This window comes from Theropithecus gelada, chromosome 3 (genome assembly GCF_003255815.1).
Source record: "Theropithecus gelada isolate Dixy chromosome 3, Tgel_1.0, whole genome shotgun sequence".
Taxonomy (NCBI): Eukaryota; Metazoa; Chordata; class Mammalia; order Primates; family Cercopithecidae; genus Theropithecus; species Theropithecus gelada.
This window is the reverse complement of record NC_037670.1, coordinates 169,367,992-169,392,789: the sequence shown is the minus strand read 5'-3', so window position 1 is coordinate 169,392,789 and position 24,798 is coordinate 169,367,992. Positions and strand designations below refer to the sequence as shown.

At 35.7% G+C, this 24,798-nt stretch overlaps 2 pseudogenes; both read right to left on the bottom strand.

Annotated features, from left to right (window-relative positions):
* Positions 1-17,792: 17,792 nt before the first annotated feature.
* On the bottom strand, positions 17,793-22,395 carry LOC112621733 (annotated as a pseudogene).
* An 811-nt stretch (positions 22,396-23,206) lies between these two features.
* LOC112621490 lies at positions 23,207-24,124 on the bottom strand (annotated as a pseudogene).
* Between the last annotated feature and the right edge of the window lie 674 nt (positions 24,125-24,798).

The following is a 24,798-nucleotide window of genomic DNA, read 5'->3' as shown; positions in this document are numbered from 1 at the left end:
TTGATGACTCCCTGGACTTTTGGGGAAGTCTTTGAATGAACTGAAACATATATTTATTTGTAAATTTTGCTTTAATGTTCAGACTGCTTGTATATTTTGGAGGAAGAAAGCTGCTCCGTCAAAACTATTGGCCTCATTTAGTATTATTTATACTGCATAATGTTGATTATATATTCTAACCTCAGGGGAAGCCCAAGATGTTCTTTTTGTTGTCCCTCATTTTAGTACCAGAGAAGAAAAAAGATCTCTTATGCATCTCAGAGACAATACAAAATCCTAATTAGACAACTAATTGGTCAATGATTTAAAAATAAAACTAACTCCAGCTCCATAAAAAAATTCCTAAAATGCAAATTATCTTAAAAAAAGAATGATCTGCTTTAGGAAATCCTCAGTTCCCATTGCTAAAGGTGTTCAAGCAGAGAAGACAGATAATCTGGAGAATGATAGTAAGGATACAAACCACACAGGTCTTATCAGCCCACAGGTTCCATGATTGTGAAAGTCAGGGGAATTTAAAATAATCAAAACAAAGTTAATTGAGTTCTATTTTAGTCTATAATTCCAACTTCATGTTTCTGTGGCACAGACACGGGCTCATTTCTCTTTCTGATGAGGGTAGGCCTAATTGCTCCAAAGTTGCACACAGAATGTATGTTCAGAAATTATTAGGTGATTTGAGAAAAGCAGCACAGCAAAACCATAAACCATCAAGGAATAATGACCCCTACGTTAAGCCATTGACTTGTGAACCTGTGTCATTAATATATTTTTCAGAGTTTATTGCTAACTCAACCACCAAACTGTTTACAAAGTCTGGCAACTGCATACCCTTAGAACTTCCCATTGCTGTGAGAGAAGATGTGGTCACAGATTCAGAAGTGACTATTTAATCCACTTCCTTTTGTATCACTTATCCCTCTGTTGCCGTGGGCCTGAAGCTTCCTGTTCTCCCAGTTCGTAGGCCGACATTTTATCTTTTGGTCTGTTCAAGTGTAGCAAGTTTGTATTCAATTCCACATGAAATTTAAAACATGTCACCACTCTCCTAGAAACATCTTCTACTGCTCTTATGTGTCCATCTACTGTCCTGAATAGGGGAGCACTAGTTCATCCCTGAATAGACGGTATTGATTCACTAAACCCGAAAGATTTTTGACCTTTTAAAAAACAGATTCCCACCGCACAAGATATTTTACAAAGTGACAAGGACTTCTGTGCATTGAGATGAAATCAGTACCGTTTAAATTGACTGTATTTCCTAGGGAGACTGTGGACTACATGGCATTCAAACAGTGTATCATGTTAAATCAGAGACATTTTGAATAATTTCAGTTGTGTTTTTTCTGAAAGGAAAGGAAGTAAAGTGTAAAAAAATATTATGCCATAAATTGAATCTAAAATCAGCAAAGGGATTAGTAACTTAAGCTGATATAGTTTAGCTGTGAAGCTGAATAATACTCTTGAGTATGAAGGAAGAATATGCTTAAGCTAGAAAGTAATTAGACAATGAATTATCCAAATTGCTAGGTAGAAATAAGACCTAAACGTACATATGATTTAAAGTCAAGAGACCTGAATTCTATTTCTACTCCTGCCACCTGGTGAAATTTACCTTCCCTCCAATTTTTTTTCAAAAATAAAATGAGTGGTTTGAATTAGAAAAATCTCTGAAGTCTTCTCTGGATTCCATAATCTATGATTAACCAGGTCAACATTGCAGTAAGTAATAATCTGTGGTGCAAATCGATCAAGCAAAGGTTCTACATGTAGTCATTGAAGAAATATCTATTAAGCAAGTATTACATAAAAAACATTGTAATAGACACTTGGAAAGCAAAGTCTATAGAAGAAAATTTCAGTTTGGCATATCTGTACAACATCCCAACAGAGGTATCGTGAAGATGCAGGTACAGAGTTTAGGAGGAAGGTTGGAACTGGAGCTATGGATTTTTGAGGGACCAGCATGCACTTCTCTTTAGCCTCCTTTCTTTTGCAATCCAAACACTTTAAAATGTGTGAACAGTCACTGCTAGAGGTGAGAATCAAAGGTCATCTAGTGAGGTAACTCATAAACCTAGGGTCTCTTTTTAGAGCCAATGAGTCTGGATAGCATACACTGTTGCCATTGACTTAATTCTCTAATACCAATGACCTTTCTTCTACCCTGTCCTGTATTCTCCATGGCTATTAGTCTTATGTCTCTCATTTAAAATGTCTTGCAGTTATTAAAATGATTTCTCAAGAGTATATGCATTTCAAAAAGGAATAATTGTTTTAGTAACCTGAAGGGATTAACTGACAACGGTGGATTCTCAAGCATCAGTGATAAGTCCTTGGAGAGGTGTTTCTATCAGAAGGGGTATTACCATGCCTTAAAATTATATCACCCTGGTGAACATCAACTGTGTCAATGAAAATCATTCTTGATTTGGCATTTGCAAGCTGTAGAAAGTAATTCTGTTCTTGAGATTAACCTGTGCTCTCCCACTTACTTCTACATTTCTTAATACTTTTAATTGACAAATCATAGTCGTATACATTTATGGGGTACAATGTAATGTTTTCATATACATATATAATGGGGAATAAATAAATCAAGCTAATTAACATATCTAGCACCTCACTTATAAGTTTCTGTGGTGAGAAATTTGAAATTTACTCTCTTATTTTGAAATGTATACTACATTATTACAAACTATGGTCACCCCGCTCTACAATAGATCTCAAAACTTACTCCTCTTTACAACTTTGAACACTTTGATCAACAACTTTCCATTCCTTCTCTTCCCCGCTCCACTCCAGCCTCTGGTAACCATAATTCTACTCTCAACTTCTATGAGTTCAAGTTGCAGTATTGTCTTTCTGTGCCTGGCTTATTTCACTTAGCGTATGTCCTCCAGGTTCATCCATGTTGTCACAAATAACAAAGTTTCCTTCTTTATTAAGGCTGAATTATATACACATATTTGTATATATATTTACACACATACATATATGTATTATTCCACATTTTCTAATTCATCTGTTGATGGACACTTACGTTGACTTCATATCTTGGCTATTGGGAATAATTTGCTGCCATGAATGTGGGAGTACAGATATCCCCTCAGCATATTGATTGCAGTTTCTTTGGATGTATACCCAGAAGTGGGACTGCTAGATCATATAGTAGTTCTATTTTTAGTTTTTTTAAGGAAACTCCATACCATTTTCCATAATGGCTGTATTATTTACATTTTCACCAACAGTGTACAAGGGAGGGTTTCCTTTTCTTCACATCCTTGCTAGCATTTATCTTTCATCTTTTTCGATAGTAGCTATTCTAACATTGTGGTTTTGATTGCATTTACCTAAAGATTAATGAGGCTGAGCATTTTTTCATGAATATTTTGGGCACTTGTGTGCATTTTGTTGAGAAATATTTGTGGGTTCCTTTCCATTTTTATTCAGTTTTTTTTTTTTTTTTGGCTTTGAATTGAGTTCCTTATAAACTTTAAATGTTAATACCTTATCAGATGTATAATTTGCAAATATTTTCTCCCATTCTGTAGATTGTTTTTTTCATTCTGTTAATTGTTTCCTGAGCTGTGCAGAATCTTTTTAGTTTGACATTGTCTCACTTGTCTATTTTTGTTTTGTTTCCGTTGCCTACGTTTTCTGGGTCATATTCAAAAAATCATTGCCAGACCAGACCAGTATTGTGGAGTTTTTACTCTACGTTTTCTTCTAGTAGTCTTATGTTTCAGTTCTTATATTTAAGTCTATAATCAATTTTGAGTTAACTTTTGTATATGGTGTGAGATAAGGATCTAATTTTGTTCTTCTGCATGTGGATAACCAGTTTTCACCGTACCATTCATTGAAGACTATGCTTCCCCCATTGTGGGTTCTTGACACCATTGTCAAAAATGAATTGATCACAAATGTGCAAGTTTATTTCTGGCTTTCTGTTCTGTTCCATTGATCTAGGTGTCTGTCTTTATGTCAATACCATACTGTTTTGATAACTATAGCTTGCAGTATATTTTGAAGTCAGGTAGTATGATACCTCAAGCTTTGTTCTTTGGGATCAAAATTATTTTGGCTCTTCAGGGTCTTTTGTGGTCTCGCACAAATTTTAGAATTTTTTCTATTTCTGTTAAAAAATGACATTGGAATTTTGATGAGATTTCATTGAATCTGTAGGTGTCTCTATCATAGACATTTTAACAATATTAATACTTAAAATCCAAGAACATGGAATATCTTTCCATTTGTTTGTGTTCTCTTCAATTTCTTTCAACAGTGTTTTATAGTTTTTAATATACAGGTCTTTAACCTCCTTGGTTAAATTTATGCTTAAGTTTTTTTCTTTTTTGCTATTGCAAATGGGATTTTTTCTTAATTTTTTGGATAGTTTATTATCAGTGTGTAGAAACACTACTGATTTTTGTACATTGATTTTGTATCTGCAACTTTACTGAATTCATTTATCAGTTCCAACATTTTTTTAATGGAGTCTTTGGAATTTTTTATATATAAGGTCATATTGTTAGCAAATAAAGAAAATGTCCCTTATTTCTTTCTTCTACTTTTAATACAGATGTACATAGCCAAATCACATAAGTTTTCACTAAATTGCTCAAGAATTTCTAATCTTCCCCTTTCTTGAGGTTTTATGTGTACATATAATTTTAAAATTATCATACTTAATGATACCACAACCAGATTTTTGTGATTAATGTACTCTTCATATTCAAATCAGTCATATATATGATAGACTGTAATTTATTTCCCTATCTTATTAATGAGTCTCTCACACACTTGCTGTCTCTGTCTAAGCAGTCAGTTAAATATTATTGATAGAGTTTATCAGATACATTAAAGTAAGGAATTAACTGATTCCTTTATTAAACATATATAAGTTGATGTCTTAATAGATAGCAGGTAGAGTTTAACATTTTAAGAGTATAAAAGTGAATATACCAAGAACACAGTGCTAAAGCTTTCAAGTGGGGAAGAAAAAGTAAACAAATAATTCCATTATTGTTTATAATATAAAAATTATAATGAAAAGTTAAAATGTAACCCAAGAACTGTGAATAAGAGGTAAGTGAAATAATCATATATCCACTTTATAGTGGAATTCTATGCCGTAGATAAAACTGATATATATTTATTAGGTTGGACTTTTTCCATGATACATATTTTGTAAATGAATCACATCATTAAGGAGGTAATTTTAAACAGTCAAATGGATTAAAAAATACTTTTCATTCATTCAAATATATAAACAGATACAGTTGACACAGGTTTTAATAACAGACTAATGTTTTGGATTATGGAGTAAGTTTTTGCTTCTCCATAATTGGAAGTTTTTACTACCCCATGTGTCTACTTGACTATTAAAACTAAGATATGAGAATGATGTGAGGAAAGGGAAGGACATTTTTGGTAGGAAAGAAAAGGGAAGGACATTTGTGCTAGATGCATTAAATCATAGCACAAAGTTTTAGTTAGAATCTTTTCATTTCAGAGAAAGACAATAGTCTAGAACTCCAGACTTTATGGAAAGAAAAAATTTTTCTGGGATTTTACATGGAAGGAATGTATTTTAAAATATTCCTAGGTTTTTATATGCCAAGAATCACAGCTGAGAGAATTAACCGTAGACCAAATAATAGCTAAGTAAAGAATCCATGATATAAGTTTTATTCCGCAGGATGAAAAAAATAAGGACTTTTCAATCCCTGAATGTGAGGCATGGAAAATGACTTAGGAACCAAGAGAGAACAGAATGATAGATTAAGAGGTCACAGCAATCAGGAAAGAAGGGCTTTGCTTTTCCCATGTCAGGATAAAACTTTTAAAAAGAGACAAAGCATAAGGTACAAACACCAAACTAAGGAGACACTGAGAGCATGCTATTTCTCTACGTGGGAGGATACAAGATCATTCACTATGAAGACTATTTAGGAAACTTTTGAAGAGAGTATTAACGTTTAAAATAATTTATTTGTAAATTCGGAGGAGATGACCAGAAGCCAATATAAGCTTTTTCAAGTCCAGCCAAGATTGGAGGCTATAAATTTTGATTAGCATGGATGTATAACAGGTTAAGTAAAAGGGGAGGTGATATAGCTGTAAGAATAGGAATTAAAAACATTTACAGTACTAGTGACAGTGTGATGGAAATTGTGGAATCCAATAGACTATGGCACCTATAAATAGAAAAGACCATAAAACAAGGAGGTGGATGATAGAATCACTGTGCCTCCTTCAAGGGAGTGGTGTTCTTATTTAAGATCAAAGATTAGGCTGAGTAGAAGTAAAGAAATTAGAGAACTAGAAGGATAATTAGTAATTAGTGATAGCCAGAGAGTATGATTTTTCATCATGGCCATATGTAGGGTATACCTGTAGCAGTGAATTAATGAGCTCTATTGACTCAGTTGTTTTCTTTCACAATATAATCTGAAGATGGCCCAGACCACACAGATTAGCAAGCTTTCTCTGTAAAGGGCTATACAGCAAATACTAATATTTTAGACATTGCAAGCCATACAATACATTGCAAACATGAAAATACAAAAAAAGCCACAGACAAGTCTCAAATAGGCATAGTTGTTTTCCAATGAAATTTCACTCGCAAAAGCTGGTGGTGGGCCATATTTGGTTCATGGACTGAAATTTGTTGACCCCTTCTCTGGATATTCTACAGAATGATGTGATAACATCCTATCAGCAGGTATTAGTGAACAAGAGATTATGATCACCCAGGATGTCCTGGTAAGACACATGCTCTACCAGAAGATGGGAAGTAAAGCCTATTAGGTTTCTTTGAAGAGCCGTCCCCGGTCCTGAGCAAAAGAGGAATTGGCAGAGGCCTCTGTATCATTCACATCACAGCTCAACTTCTTGCTCTGCCCAACCCTGATTCCTTCCCTGTATTACAGCTCTTCTCAAGACCAGTTCCCAATAAGCCTCTCACACACAAATCTCCAGCTCGAAGTCTGGAGAATGCTTATTATGGAAAATTTGAAGAATCCAAGGAAGATTCTATAAGGTAATCAAAAGCACCTATAATTCTATTACTTGCACATAATCATTGTAAATATTTTCATAATTTATTTCAGTACAATGACAATTCTTAATTGAAAATAATGAAGAATAAGTAGATCAAGACTAATTCAACCAATCTTCGTTGCAATTAAAATGTTCAGTGACTTCTGATAGTTGCCAAATAAAATTTTCAAATATCCATACAGCCCCTCTTAAAAGTGCATAAGAAAATTTCATCTAATTTTATATGTAAATCATGTTATATATTTTAATCTGGCCAAACAAATTAGAAAATGCATTTTAATGACTCATATGAAGATTTCTTTGAAGATTCTGACTTGAAGACTATTGCATAAAATAAATAGAACAAGTTAAGAAATTGGCACTATGAGTGAAAAGTAATAATTCAAGAGTCGTAACCAGGGAAAAGACCTATATTTGATTAAAATGCCAGAAGCAAGTTTCTGTGAAACTGTAGGAGTAAATAGGCATTCAAATTTCTAGAAACAAAAGAAGATAGGTATTAATTGTATTACAAAAAAATGTATACTGTTACAAAAATGTGTTATAGATCTCATTTTAGTGATTTCTAGTTTGGTTTGCTAACTAAGAAGATTTTACAAGAATGTGTTTTGTTTCTTGAATTTATATCATTTCATAGTTCTGCATCCTCCCACTAGCTGCCATTATTTTGTGCATTACACAGATGAATTTTGCATATATGAATTTCACTCTGTAGAAACTATCATCTCAATATGTTGTGTTTTCTTATAGTCCATAAAGCCCTAAGGACTGCTTAACGGTCAATGACGATTTTTAAAAATGTCATGTGCAAGTATATATTTAATCTAATATTTGATTTTGTAAACTAAATGATTTACATTTGAAAAGAGTGAATTTTCGTACTTTGGCTAACATTGAATACTGAAGGTCATTCCAGGCCCTCAGGAATATCACAGAAGTTTCACTCACAGCTTTGCTTCATGGATATCAAAGTACTTAGGTGTCGATAGATTACTAAAGACATTTTATGAAAATAGGTAAAATACAACTCGATATAAATTGAGACTTTTGGGCAACTGAGTAGATTTTCAGTCCTCCTTGGATCATGAAAAGTTTTATGTGTGACTTAGGTGCAGGAACAGCTCTCTCTGGCAAAAATAACTGACATACTTTGGCATTAAACCTCATAAAAGGAAATGAAAACCTGTTTTATAATGTCCTCATTGAAGTTTATGAGAATTGACCCTATTGCTCATCTATACTGCTTTATCTTTGTAGTTAGTTGGAAAGCCTTGACCTGAAATTAAGAATTTCTAGGCAATTTTGTGACAACGGATCCAGGCTCTGCTCTGCTGACAATCTTGGCATATCAGGCAATCTTATCAACACTGTGCCATGTGTTATTGAGTTTGATATTATGATTTTAAAATTTTACTTCATACTTCTCAGAAAATATCTAACAAATTTAAATATCATTTTTTTAAATCTCTCCCATTCCTGATAACCTTTTAAACTGTAGGCCTCGAGGAAGAATTAAGGACTTAACCATATTAGTTAGATCAAGTATGGTTGCATGTAGTGAGAACCTCAAGGTAAGAGCAGCCTAAATAATACAGATTCCTTTAAAAGACATCCAGAGATATGAATCTCAGAACTATTATGATTCCCCACTGTAATAAAGAGTCTAATGTCCTTGAACCTTTCTGTTATATCATTTTAGCAGGTGGTTTTTATTTGTAAGATTACCTCATAGCATACCATCTTTATTGAAATCCCAGCAATTGCATAAACATTTTTGTTACCTGGAAAGAGAAGGAAAACAAAAGAAATGCTCCCCTCAGATGAGCCAATTCTCTTCAGGTAATGCTAAAGAAGTCACTCTTAACAATTCTGCAGAGTTACAAGGCAACCATGCTGCAAGTAGAGTTAAACAATGTGGTCATTTAGACAGGCACATTACCACCCAGCATAAAATTGGGATTATTTTGTAATGGAAAAGGGGTAACACATATTGGGGAAAAAATATAGTCTCTGCCTCTGGTAGTTATCAATAAAGAACTGTTAGTGATCTCATCCCAGTGGGACCCCCGGCCCAGCTATTCAGCTTAGTCTCTCTCTTTCATGTAATACTTGGCCATCAAAATTTGTGCCTTGGAGGCAGGAGCCAAGGGACCACCTGTGATCACTTTCCGTGAACCTTCAAGAAATTGCTGAAAATACAACTAGGAAGACAATACACATATGTCCCAATAATAATTGCCATTATTTACTGATAGCTTCCTATTGACTCATAAATTGCATACACTACTTTATGAAATACTTACAATAAAACCCAGACATTACCATCCCATTTTACAGATAAATGAAAATTCCGAGGGATTAAAGAACTAAAGTTGTGCTTTAAATATTTTTTAATTTTTATAGATTGAGGAGGTACAAATGCAGACTTCCTATGTATGTATTATGCACCATGCATATGTTGCATAGTGGTAGAATATAAGCACCATGCATATGTTGCATAGTGGTAGAACTTGGGTTTTTAGTGTATCCATCACCTGAATAGTGAACATTGTACCCAACAAGTAATTTTTTTATCCCTCCTACTGTCCCATCTTTTGGAGTCTCCAATGTCCATTACTCCACTCTGTATGTCCATGTGTACCCTGTGTTTAGCTCCAACATATGAGAACAGATGGTATTTGAATTTCTGTTTGAGTTATTTCACTTAAGATAATGCCCTCCAGTTCCATCCATGTGGCTGCGAAAGACATGATTTTATTCTTTTTTATGTTCAAGTAATATATAGAGCTATTACTCAATATATATACACACACACACACACACACACACACATATATACACATTTTCTTTTTTTTGAGACGGAGCCTTACTCTGTCGCCCAGGCTGGAGTGCAGTGGCATGATCTCAGCTCACTGCAACATCCGTCTCCCAGATTCAAGCGATTCTCCTGCCTTAGCCTCCCGAGTGGCTGGGATTACAGGTGCCCACAGGGTTTCACCATGTTGGCTCAGCTAGTCTTGAACTCCTGACCTCATGATCCGCCCACCTCGGCCTCCACCACATTTTCTTTATCCAATCATCTGTTCATAGACAAAGTTTTGCTTTTAACCCTAAGACTACATTGCCATTGCTGGAAACAACTGTTACGTGGCTTGTTTAGGACTGACAGCCACTCTGAGGCTGAAAGGTATACACAAGTTTGTGAGTCAGGAAACATTAAAGAGTACCTGTTAGTTGGGGGATTTCTCCTTGGAATTTGGGCATATGGGGAAGTATCACAGAGTCACCACTTTCCAGAGCAGTGTTTTCAGCAGCCTGCTCTTCATCAGGATGTTAAATGTTACTTGATCCTTTTATGTGCTATCGTGAAATAAGACTGAGAAAGATAGAATTTTCCCTTAGTATTGTACCTTTTTTTCTATCTAGCAAAAGTATTTTTCCTTTCTTAATCCTATCCTGTCTTTTCCTGGGCCCCATCTCCAACTATGTTTAGTTTTCTTTTTATCTGTTGTTTTAACAGTAAGATCATATGATACTTATTTCTTTGTTACTTACTTCTTTCATCCTTAAACAGGTTATGGGCATCCCTTCAAGTCAATAAATATAGATCAAACTCATTTTATGATAGCCACATAATATCCCATTGAATTACCAATGACATTCAAAATACTTAACGGTGGTTATGGAATGGACATTGTTTAATTAATCTTCTACTCTAAAAAAGAAAAAACTGATTTATTTCAGTTGATGCTCAGATCTGCAGAGCATAAATGCCTCTGTTTTCTAACCATTCCTACATGAATGGATGTTAATGATTTTTCTAGGGTTTTTTTTTCACCACAGAAATAATACATTACCATTTTGTAAAGTAAAATCTTTATATGTTAGTGTTTTGATTTATATAAGAAAGATTCCCAGAAATGAGATTGCTGGATAAAAGGCTATATATATTTTTAATTACTGATTTTCATTATTACCTGACAACCTCCAACTTCCAATACACGAATGCCCTTTGCCTACCTTTCTGACAGCATTGAGCTTTATTGCTTTTTAGTTTTTGCTAATGTAACAAGCAAAAAGTATAAGCTCATTTTTTAAATTTACATTTTTCTGCTATAATGGAGGTTTAATATCATCTACTGATTTACTGGCATTTGCGTTTCCTTCTTACCTGAGTTTCCTGTTTATATACTTCCACTTCGCCTCTTGTCTGTTGACTGTTCTCTTTTTCTTATCAATGCTTTTGGTAAACTCTATATATTAACTCTTTATCTGACAGAAATACTGTAATTATTTCCCTGAGACTATTGCTTTTAGCTTAATTTTGCTTATATGTTTTTTTCTGGGCTTATATACCTTTTAATCTTTAGGGAGTTTTTAAGGTTTGTGGGTTTGTTTTCTTGCTTAAACAAATATTCTTTAAGATATTTAAAAATGTTTTTCTATGTTTTCTTCCACACTTTTTATTTTTTAATATTTAAACTATTATCTATGCTACATTTCAACTTCTACATAATGTGAGGCAGGACAATATACTTGTATTTTTTCCATTGAATAGCCATTTTTTGCTAGCACCACTTATTAAAGAAACCATCTGCTTCAATAAATGAACTGAAATGCAACAATTGTCACATATCACATTTCTGCATATAGTACATATATTTCTGGTTCTCTTTGACTGTTTACCTATTCCTTTGCTATCATCATTTTTTATTCTAGTGACTTTGTAGTGAGCTTTAGTATCTGACAAGCCAAGAACCCTATCACTATTTGATTGTTTCATAATTTCAGAAGCCATTTTCTAATATTTATCCATTTTAGTTTTAAATGTGACATTTAAAAAAAAAGTAAAGTAGCACTTTGTTAAATGTTTATATTTATTTGAAAATAGAAAAGAAATATTCTGCATCCTGAAACACGGTATGACTTGAAACTTTATTCAGATCTTTTTCCCTTAATACAATGTATAGATTTCTCTGTGGAGATACTGATCAGTCTTTTCAAATTTATTCCAAAATACTTTACAGTTTTGTCAGCATTTTGTTGTTCTTCATTTTCAACTCAAATAAATTGTTTTCAGTATAGATAAGACCTATGAGTTTTGTAAGGTTATTCTTTATCCAGCGAGCTTCTCTTATTAATCTTAGTAGATTTTTACTAGAGTATATATCCATAATAAGTCAAAGATAAAACCACCAAAGAAAAAATATTGTAACAATATGACAGATAAAAGATATATTTTTTAACATACAGAAAACTCTTACAAACCAATAGGAAAAAACAAAAATGTAATCAGAAATCCTGTGAAGAGCATAAAAATGTAACCACAAAAGGCAAACAGAAAGAAAAACAGAAATAGCTTATAAACATTTCAAACAATACTAAAACTCATGACATTAAATAAATGCAAGTTAAAACTAGAATCAGATTAACAAAAATTACCACTAGATTAGCAAACATTTTAGTTTGATATCATATAGCTTTTAGATGGCAGTAAGACTGAAGTATTCTCGTCAGCACTTTTAATGGTAAATTCAATTTAAATTACATTTATGTTCAATAGGTACTACCTATTTGGAGAGAAAATTACCAGTATTTATAAAAATGTTAAATTCATGTACCTGCCAATAAGTAAATATATATTATAAATTTCCAAAACAAAATCTTTTGCATAAAGAATGATTAACTAGAAACCTGATGTATCTAAGAACTATCAATAAATCAGCTTGATCAGAGCATAAACAGTCCTATAGAGCAGGGGCAAAACACAGATTGAAAACAAAGACAAGAATGCGATTGTGTAATGGAAGAAGAGCAGTATATTCCCTTTTCAGTTCCAAAATGTCTGGGAGGACCCGTAGTGCATTATCAGAACAAATACATTTGTACTAGATAGTCACTGAAGCACACAAAGTAGCAAGAATGCACAGATATTTCCTTCACTCCTTACAAATGCACCCTTTATGCCTAAAAAATAGCTACTTCACTCTGAACACTCTCCTTCTCGCTTTCTTTCATGCCCCTTGAGCCTCCTCTACTGCCCGTCCTTGACCCTAGGGCTCCAGGCTCCATCTTCAAGGAGTTACATAAGAGGCTCTGCCGCTGTTCAATGGAAATTCAATGAATCACTAGATGGGATAGATACTTAAGAGTTAGAGCCATTGTAAAATATAAAACCTTTCTCTCTTGGCTGTCTTTCACAGCATAAGTCAGCTGCATTATTCTATTCAAAAGTTTGCATACTTATTCCAAAGGTGTATTCCTTGAATAAGGAAGGAATGAATACAGGGTCTGAAAGGAGAAGTGAAATTAAAGCTTATCTTGCCACACCATAGTCTGTGGAATGGAGTAAAATATATTAGAGACCAGATATTACTCTTATTTGGCTGCCTTGATATATTTCAGCTTCTTTTGCTCTAAAAAAAAATAAAAAGTAAGTAAATAAAAATTTCACCTGGGCTCTGGAATGTTCGGTGAGATTCTTCCTATTAGTAACTGAGCCACGTGTTGACCATGGAAACGCTGGGAATAAAGGTAATTCTGGAATGCTATTCTCATGGCTGGTAGAGCAATGACTTGGGTGCTCTGGGAGCTGGATTACTATGGACTGCTGAGGAGTTGCCATGATTCCTTCCCACCTGGTAATAGCACTTCAAAAGCTGGTAAAGATGGAAAGTCAGGCCAGGATACAGCAGAGGACTAACTTCACCAAAGCTGACCTCCAAGGAAAAACTTCAAGTTCCAACAATTAAGACAATAGTGGAGTAAATTGGAAAGCTATTTCATTTTTTAAATGGGTGCTTTTATAGATACTGAAGGAGAACAAGATATTTCAAAGCTTGAAGATTAAGTCTGCAGAGACCATGAATGATGGAATACTTGTGTGGGTTTTTTTTTTTTTCCACTTCTGTAGATATAAAAATGCATGTACCCTTCAACTCACTAGAGTCATTTGATCTATTTCAGTATATTGTGCTTGACTAGAATCCAACATTCAGTTTCACGGCCAGCACTTCCAGGTAATTAATAAACCAAGTTTTTTTCTCTGAAAACATTTCTTTTAATACCCTGTCTATACATGCCAGGAACATAACAATTCAGGTTAAGGATACTAAGGATTATCAGACGGAAGAGTTCAGAGTCACCATGTCACCACATCAAGCCTTATGGTCTTTGGTTTTCTATCAAACTGTATTTAGAATTCTCTTCCCAACTTCCTAGTCTGTTTGACTGATAGACACAGCTCATCATTCAAAAATTCAGCTAACAATGAAGTCCTGCCTGTTCCCTAGCCGTCATGCACAATAAACTGACAACAGTATTCTTTTTGCTGCCTTCTGTATCCAGGACAGTCTCTTATTATGGTATGTATTATTTGAGACTTTTATTTCAGTGGCAACAACTCTACCAAATGTTAAGTGGTAATTATAGAAATAGAAAATGAATGTAATCACCCTCAGAAAAAAAGACTGGATGTGAAAAAATATATTGGTTTTTCTTTCTCAGTCTCTCATCTTGGCTCCTTATTCATTTCTGTTTGATTTTCTATCTTTGCAAACCAGTTTTGTCATTTTCTCCAGCCACATACTGTCATATGACTGCCACATAGCTCTTGTGTTTATTTATACGGTCTAGCAATATGCAAGGATTCATTAGCATTCAGAGCTCAACTCATACTGATAGAGAATGGTTGAACCTGCTAGAATTAGTGGGCCACAGGATGAACCAGTAATAGCTAACGGAGAAGATACGCAGCATGAGTGCCCAAACCCTTTGGATACGGAAAGTTGTCAGAAACATGGGCAACAACTTAAGCACCCCAAAATTGTTTACTACAATCTGTAATATCATCTTGAACTTATTTACCTAACTAACCTACATAGAAGGGAAATTCCCTGTGAGAAGGTACCATACAAGATCATTACCTTTTCACTATATAATGCTCAAACTGTGCCATGTAAGTGCCCAATATTGTTTGTTTATCTCTTTTGAATGAAACATTCATCAATGTGCAGATGGACTGCCATTTTATCAAGATTTAAGAAACTTAGGTCCAAATTATAACCTTATATGGAATATTTGTAGGAGATGGGGCAAAATTGTATACAGTAGTGTTCATATGAAAGCATCTTTGTCCATGTTTTAAGCTATTAAATAGTATAGCAAAGTGATTTTTAAAATAGGCTTTGCATTCAAGCAGACTAGAATTTAAATAGGGATTCTGACACTTTATAAAATGTGAGCGTAGTTGCTTAACTACTAAACCGCAAATTCGTATATAAAATAAAAATGATAACGCTCCATAGGTTTATTTTAATATGAAAATGAGTGTATTAGAGTGTTTGATAAGTAAGTAAAAAATTCATACTTGACAATAGCACTTTTTCTAAATTCCATCATAATTTCTTCATTTCTTTTTATCCTTACATAGCTCTAAAAATTAACTTTTCTAACAATGCCTATCATTTAGGCTAATTCCTGCTGACATTTGGGGAATTGTGTTAATCTAATCAAGAAACTGTTCAAATCTTAGGGTAAAATGGGTTGCTTCTGTAAAGATTTTCTTGGGACCGATTTAATTTTTAGACATGGATTTTTTAATGATCTTACTGCAAACAAAAACCCGTTGAATTTTCTTGCTTTTACTTATTCTCACTTAATAAATCTATCAACAATTATAATAAATTACCATTTGCAAATACTTTCCTATTTCTCTGTTGATCATTTGAGCCACATCTCCTTTAATTCATGTCATTTAAAAAACCCTCTTCTTTCAAAATTATTTTTCTAAATGCTACAGAATTGTATTTTCGCATTTGAAAAATGGAACTGAGAAAGGACTTCACTCTAAAATAAATTCCAGAAAAATTAAACGAAGAATTCTAAATTGCTAGAAGATAAATTTAATATTTATCTATTTTTTAAAATAACTTTCTTAGCTTTTAAAAAAATATTGAATGAAATAATACAAAAATGTATAAAACTTAGACATAAAGACAAAATCATTTCTTTCTAGGTAATACATCACACAGCTATTTAGTGCATACTAAATTAAAATAAGCAAAAACATTTAAATCCCAAAAGTTGATTTGATAAAAAAAATCTTAAAGCAATAATTACCAAAAGAAAACGTAACATCAGTGAGTCTATGTATAAAAATATACATATTTGAACTTATTTCTCCTACCTAACTGAAATTTTTTATCCTTTGATCAACATCAGCCAAATCACCCCGGCCCCAAGTAACCAACCACCTTCTCTTCTCTAGTTCTATGACATCAGCTTTTTTAGTTCACGTATGAGTGAGATCATGCAGTATCTGTCTTTCTATTGTACAACATGGAAACTGTAGTTAATAACAATATACTGTATTCTAGAAAAATTCTAGGAGAGTTAAGTTTTCTCACCACAAAAATGATAACTATTAGTGGTAATACATATGGTAATTAGCTAGATTTAGTCATTCCACAATGTATATACACGTTATAGCATTACGTTGTACACAATAAGTACATATAATTTTATCTGTCAAAGTAAAATAAAATCATAAATATATATTTAAAACAAAACTCATAACAAAGTTAGGAGGGAAAATGGCATAAAAATTTAGAAAGCAATCTACAACATGTTATTAAAATGGCTATACCTTCCCATCAATGTCTTTGTCATTTGGACTGCTATAACAAAAATGACATAAACCGGGTGGCTTAAACAACAGAAATTTATTTCTCACAGTTCTGGAGACTGGAAAGTCCAAAGTCAAGGTGCCATTGCGGTTTCTGGTGAGGGTCCTCTTCCTGGTTACGTTTTCACATAGCAGAGAGAGAGCGTGGTGGGGGCCGGGGCAGGCAGGCAGTCTCCTGTGTCTCTTAGAAGGTCACTGATTCCATCATGAGGGCTTTATCCTCATGACCGCTTCCCAAAGGCCCTATCTCCAAATATCACCACACTGGGAATTAGTGTTTCAACATGTAAATTTTGGAGAGAAACAAACATTCAATCAATAGCCATCTAATATTTACATTTATCGATATCCTAAATATGCCATCCAAAAGTAAAAAGCCACATGCATAAAAACATTTAATAATATAATACATGGATAATATGCAGTAATAGTACTGTGCACTATTATATGCAGTAGTGTATAATATAAAGAGCCAGACTAACAGATTTTTCCTTAATAAAAATCATAAAACATGAAGCTATTAAAGTTACAAGTATAAAAACTACTTAGCAAAGTGAAAAATGTACATAACTGAAAAAAAAGATACGACAAGTTATACAGCATGATTATGTCTATATTGAAGTTATGTGTGACAGATAAGACCTAGATAAAAATATGGGGAATCTGAATATTTGATTAGAAAAGCATAACCGTAAGTTAATTTTTTAAATTGACGTATGGATTTACAGTCTTGGTTTTTTTTTTCAAAGTAAATAAAAGGATGGACTTTAATCTTTATTTATAGGATGCCAAGAGATATGAAATTCCACGTAGAAATACAAAACCCATTCAGAGGACAAGTTTCATATGGCATATACATGTTGGAACTGTTCAAGTTTCACTGTAAAACATGCTACAATAACAAAACACATTTAAAAACAGTTCTTGGAGAAACAGCAACACAAACTTATACCAAACATAGGACACAACAACTGTATGCCTCAGCTTACACGATCTAAATGTTAAAAGTTGCAAGAGTCTCATTCTGAACATAGAGGGTTTAGCTTTCAGAGGTAGTTTCTGGCACATTTTGATCTTCCTCTTCCTCTACAGAAAAGTACTTCCCAATGAAGCTTAACAAAGTCTTATATGCAAACTCATTTGCATGGTTTTGTAGAGCTTCAATTTTGTCTAAGCCTCCACATTCTTCAATCATTATACTAAGTTTCTCAGTTTCACCTAGTGTCTCAGCAACCTGAAAGATATTTGAAATGGCATCCAGAGTAACCAGAATAATTTTGGTATCTTTCACAGTTCAGGGGTTTGTCAATGGTTCTATTATGCCACAGTGAACAAGGTATACAATCTGTTCAACTGTTCCACCACTTGTAGAGTTGGTCACAGCCCCTACGGCTTCCTTTTGTGTCTTAAAATCTGTCTTAGGGAGAACACTGACTAATCTATGGTTCACAGCTTGCTGTATCTGGTCCTGAAGGCCAGCTATGATGGTTGACATAGTCTATGTAGCTTCCTTCTGAACATTAGTTTTAGGTTGGGAAAGATGGTAAGTGCTCCTTCATCAATAACAACCTGAGCCTGTCCATCTGTACCAGTGACAATATTCCCTATGGCTCTTAGTGCAGGAGTCACAATTGGCAATTCAGAGCAGGAGTCACAATTGGCAATTCAGAAGCTCCTAGAAGCTTCATGAGTTGGGTCACAACTTCTGTTTTCATGACCATGAATCTGGAGACTATGGATCTGGAGAAGATCCAGAATGGTCCAGGAACTACTGTCACTGAAGGATCTAATGGATTTTTGCCAGATTGTTCACTTTTGTCAGACCTTCAGTAAGGTAGGAATCAGCCCAGCATGTATCTACTAATACTTCTAGATTATTGTGATGAAGGAGCCAAACTAAAGTAGGAAGAATTTTCTCAACAGCACCTAATGGGGCTGCAGGATTCTGTTGCAACAAAGGTTTGTAAGTGTCTGGGTGAGATTACATAAGTAACCACATGCTAAAGATAACATATCAGGAACTGTAAGAGCCAATAGTGGGTCAGCTATAATGCCTCATTTCTGTACTGTCTTTTCCCTTGTTCTTGAATCTGTTCAGTTGGGCAGCTGGTGAATTCACATTCTTGTTGGTGAACATGGTTATGAGACAAAGGGAGAAAGCTGTTCAGCAGGCCCAGGCTTCCACGGGAGGCAATGCAGGGCTCGCTGGCTGTAGGGCAACTGTGCTCAAAACTTCCACCTTGGGTCAGCCGGAAGACTGTGTGTCTTCATTATACATTGTGCAATGATAATATTTTTTAACGAAATAATAGCTAAACTTACAGGGTTTTTGCTTGGTAGGTTTCTCAAAGTTTGATAAGACAGTATGTGTGGCTAGGGTTGCCAGATTTAACTAATAAAAACAGAGGACTCCCAGATAAATTTGAATTTTAGTTGAACAGCGAATGCTTTTTTACTATAAGTACTTTCCATTCAATATCTGGCACATAATTTTACTACAAAAGCATTCACTGTATGTCTGAAATTCAAATCGGGATGGGTGTTGTGCAATTTATCTGACAATCATGCTTGTGCCATTTAGGACCTCATAGCTACTCCAAACATTCACCATTCATATTAATGGTGCATAGTTATGCCCCAGTATGCATGGGATGAAGGTGATGGGAAGTTTTAACACTCATTGGAAGAAGCAACCTTGGCTTTTACCAAATAAAAATATGTTCAACTTTTTATTGTCACAATACGTATTTTAGGAAATCCTGATTTGATCCATGAGGGCCAGAAATGAAAACATTCTGAAACAAAATTAAGAGAAGAATAAAGAATGAGACAATGAAAACTGAGATCATGGGAGATAACAGGAACTGACATTTTCCCAAGTTTTCAAGCCCAGGTCAACTGCGTGAAACTAGTCTACAGCATACATCCTGAGAAAGCCCCAGTAACAGGTCCTTGTATTGTACACTTTCAAAAGACCCAACTAAATAAAACATTTGGAGAAGATCCAGAATGGTCCAGGAACTACTGTCACTGAAGGATCTAATGGATTTTTGCCAGATTGTTCACTTTTGTCAACGTGTGTTCATGGTCGTCTATGGATAAACTATGTTGCCTAAAGGGCAGTACATAGCTGCTTCTAGATTGTAGATTTATTAGCTAATAAAATGCTTCATTGAATTTTTATATCCATTTTCTTCTTGATATATTGCAATTCACAGCATCTTTAGTCACAGGTGTGAATGGCCTAGGCAAATAGGTCAGATGCAGCAAGAATCCTAAAGCTATAGTCAGCCTGTGGTACTGAAAACCTAGAAAGAATACTGGAGCTTAGAGAACAAAGAAAGAGTGAAGGAAGGTGAGTGAAGAGAGGTAGACAGGGACTAAAATTCCCGAGAAGTGTTGGATACTCAGAGAACTGCAATGGGTAGCCCCTGTGGAAATGCAGAGGAAGGACTACTATAATCTGGTTTGGGGCAGGTGACTTTGTTTTATTTTTATTAATTAGAAGTGGCTTTAATAGACCCCTCATTCCTATGTGGGTCTATTATGATCCTATACAGGATCCTATACATGATCATTGCCATGTATAGGGGCTACAGATCAACTTTTGTAAAAATGGAGTCAAGAGGTTTTTGGCGGCCGGGCGCGGTGGCTCAAGCCTGTAATCCCAGCACTTTGGGAGGCCGAGACGGGCGGATCACAAGGTCAGGAGATCGAGACCATCCTGGCTGACCCGGTGAAACCCTGTCTCTACTAAAAAATACAAAAAACTAGCCGGGCAAGGTGGCGGGCACCTGTAGTCCCAGCTACTCGGGAGGCTGAAGCAGGAGAATGGCGTGAACCCGGGAGGCGGAGTTGCAGTGAGCTGAGATCCGGCCACTGCACTCCAGTTTGGGCGACAGAGCGAGACTCTGTCTCAAAAAAAAAAAAAAAAAAAAAAAAGAGGTTTTTGGCAGATGTCCTTGAACATTCAACTGGCTTGTATGGAATCACCTTATACAATATAACTCAATCTGTTAAGTAGGCCAACATTTTTTGCAAACAATATATTTCTGAACCCAAACTAAGATAATTTAACTACTTAACTACTGCAATAGTCTCTTAATTTAAGTGGTATTTCTGTTTCTTCTTTTGATTTCCTGCCATCCAGTTAACACCCAGGACTCAGCATAACATTTAGAGTATAAATCAATCAGATCATATAATGCCCCTGCTTAAACTTTCCAAGGATACTTCTGAGCTTCTGATCAGGATGTGAACTGGAAAGAACATGGCTCCCATTCTTTCAACACAAAAAAGCTAAGCAAACTCCAAGTTCACAGCTTTGAATCTATGAAGAGTAGAAAGAAAGTCATTTCTATTACTAGCCTTAAAACTTATTTAGCTCAGTTCTATGTCCTACATAAAATGTCCAGCTCCCAACAAAAAAATATGAGGCCCATAAAAAGGCAATATGGAACAACACATTGACAAAGACAAAGCAATCAACAGAACCACACTCAGATATGACATGGACGCTGACGTTATCTGACAGGAATTTTAAATTATTATGACTAATTTGTTCATGGCTACAAAATGTTCTTTTGAATTCAAGATCAGATGGGAAATCCCAGAGAGTGAAATACAAGGGGCCAGGTGCGGTGGCTCACACTTGTAATCCCAGCACTTTGGGAGGCTGAGGCAGGCAGATCACGAGGTCAGGAGTTCGAGACCAGTTGACCAACACAGTGAAACCCCATCTCTACTAAAAATACAAAAAAAAAAAAAAATTAGCTGGGTGTGGTGGCAGGCACCTGTAATCCCAGCTACTCAGGAGGCTGAGGCAGGAGAACTACTTGAACCCGGGAGGTGGAGGTTGCAATGAGCCAAGATTGCACCACTGCACTCCAGCCTGGGCCGCAGAGCTAGACTCCGTCTCAAAAAAAAATAAAAAAAGAAAAGAAAATAAGGAAAAGGAAGGAAGGAAGGGAGTGGGGAGGCAGGGAAGGGTAGTAGAAATGCTGGAAATGAAACAGGAATTGCAATGAAGATTTTGTACACATGACACAGTGAGAATAAAATTGGTAACCTGAAGATAAGTCAATAGAAATCGCATTTCTTTAAAAGGATGTTTAAAAACTCTCAAAACTCAACAATAAGAAAGCAACAAACCTGATAAAAATGAGTAAAGAGTTGAGCTTTCAGCAAAGGAGATATACAGATGGCAAATAAGCATATAAAAAGATGCTTAATATCATTAATGCAAATTAAAACCACAATTAGACACAACCAGACATTTTTTAAATTTATTTTGTTAGAAACAAGCTTTAATTGTATCATGTGAAACTTGTGACATTTTAAAATTGTACAAGTATTTTGACATCTGCCTCCCACATTTTGTGTCTTAAAATGATGGCAAAATACCCACCAATCACAGGATTGATGGGTTTAATGAGTTTAACCCTCAGTTCCTGTTTGCAGCACCCAATATTCCTTTGAAATATGAAAACAGACCTGGCAGTGGCCAACAGTGAATTTCTGCCCCCAATACTAACAGAGTTGAAAAGTTCAGGTTCTCTGAGTGTTATGTTGCAGTGCCACTCGTCCAGAATTGGTACCTTCCCATACTTGGGGGACTTCAAATGTACCAGTGAAAATAACATTTTCCTCTTCAAGGGAAAGAAAGAAAATCACTTCAAAGCCCAGCAGATCTGTCTGTGAGGCCTTTCCTCCTGCCCCATCCCTTCAGGCTTTTTTATTTTTTATTTTTATTTTTTTTGCAGTGGAGCAAGAGAGACCAATAGCTAACCTGAGTTACAAAAAGCAAGACGGTGATGGCCATAAAGGGAGTGACCAGGAGCAAGTGGAACACTCCTTTACCTCCCACATCAAATGGATGTGCTTCACAGAAACACAGAAACACACACAAATACAGAAACACACACAAACACACACACGCGCGCGCACGCATGCAAAACAAATCCACAAAATACAACAGCTAGAATTATGAAATTCATTCATCCAAGGGTAGTAGATGGCATGAAGGAAAGGTGGGGAGTGGGGGTAAATGGCACAAGAAGAAAAACAAAGTATTCAAATCAGTCCAGGCACAGGGACTGGCAAATGCTAGAAAATAGCTGCAGAAAAACCTGTGCTCCTTTCAGACGCGTGATGGTGTTAAAAATCCACACACCGGTGTCAGGAAGATTCTGCCTTATGTGCACCAGAGACAAAAATTCTGATTCCTCAGAAAGAAGGGAATACACAGAAGAACCTTGGCAGAGTGAGGTCTGCCTTCCCTGGCAGGGGGAAGTGAATACAGCCTCCCTCCTATCTCACCCATGCCCTTTGCATGTCAGTAGCCTTCAGTTTGGCAGGAGATGGATGCAGTGAAGGGAACTGCCCTAAACAGGTTAAGCTGCTCGGGGCAGACTGCAGGTAGACTGTCCTGTAAGAGTCTGTTGCTTAGCAAGATCACCAAGGGCAAGAGGCACAACTGGAAGAGGTACGCTGTGCCAGGGGTCTTGGCTTCATTGGCGCTGATAAAGAACAAGGATAGAGGAATAAAGGAAGAAGGATAGAGAAGAGGCAGCCACTGATAATATGGCTGCACTGGTAATGAAGGCTGCATTGCCACAAGAAAAGCCAAGGGCAAACCAAACCCAAAATAGTAAGACCAATTCTTTTCTATGTTAGACAACTGCTGGTGCGCTCCAATTCCTTTATTGAACCAACAATATTTGAAGCAGCACAGTGCGTAGAGAAGAGACATATGCAGGAGACTAACCAGCTGAACAACAAGATGGATGGGAAAGAGACTCATAAACACTCCTTGATTGAGGAAAAGAGCCTGCAGCAAAAGGTTGGACAGCAAGTCAGCAATTACTTTGCAGACACTAGGAAATGGGTGAGGCTTCCTCACTGGTTTCTCAAATGCCAGATCAGCTATATCTTGAAACCCAATGGCATTCACAACTTTGCTAGGCACAAACAAGGAAGCACCCAATGAGCACTGGAGATTGATATGAGGAAGAACTCTAGCCATGACCGAGCATCTCCATGTCGTGATAGATCACCAATAATTCAGGGTGTCACTGACCAAAGCAGAAGAATAAACACTCAATAAAACAGGAGGAGACTGGACCAGAACACTCCACCATTCCAAGTGCAACACCAAAAAGTTCTACTAACAATACATGGCTCACTCTCTCACTCTTACTCTATATTCTTGGCTCTTCTCTGTGCCAGGACACTACTTGCCCTTCTTCAGTGCTGCTCCTCTCCCTTTTGCTGGATTCAAGCATGGAGTTTGGAGACTATAAAAGTACCCTAGATGGAATATTTGATTCCCCTGCCAAGGTCCTGGAGAAAGGTTTTAACACTGTCAGGCATCTCTTCACCACCCAAACTATCAACTACACAGAGGAGACAGAAGTACCCCAAAATCTGTCACTATGAAGGATCCATAGCTCCACTGCCATAGCTCTGGCCAGGCCCCTCACCCATGGCAGACTTGATCGGCTCCTCAGCACACAGCCGCCCCCACTCTACTGGGCTGCTCCCAGGGCAGGGGCCACATAGGGCTGCTGTCAGGCATTTTTTAAATAGTTAAAAAGAAAATTTAAAATCTAGCGACATCATGTTACTTAGAAGGATACAGAGCAACTGGAAATCTCATACATTGCTGGTAGAAATGCAAAATGTTACAGCATCCTTGGAAAATAGTTTGGCAGTTTTTAATAAAGTTAGACACATGCCTTTGATACATCCCAACAACCTTACTTACAGATAATTAGTCAAGAGAAATAAAAGCTATATTTATGCAAATACCTTTATATATTTATAGAGGTTTTTATTTTTAAAGTCTAAAAATGAGACAATGCATATGTTCTTCAAATGGTAAACTGATAAACTTTAGCAAACCCATTCAACAAGAGGTTGCTCAGGAATAAAAAGAAATGGGCTTGATTCACATGACATAGGTGAATCTCAAATGCATTAAGCCAAGTAAAAGAAACCATATCCAAAAAGCTACATATCATACAGTTCCATTCTATATGACTTAT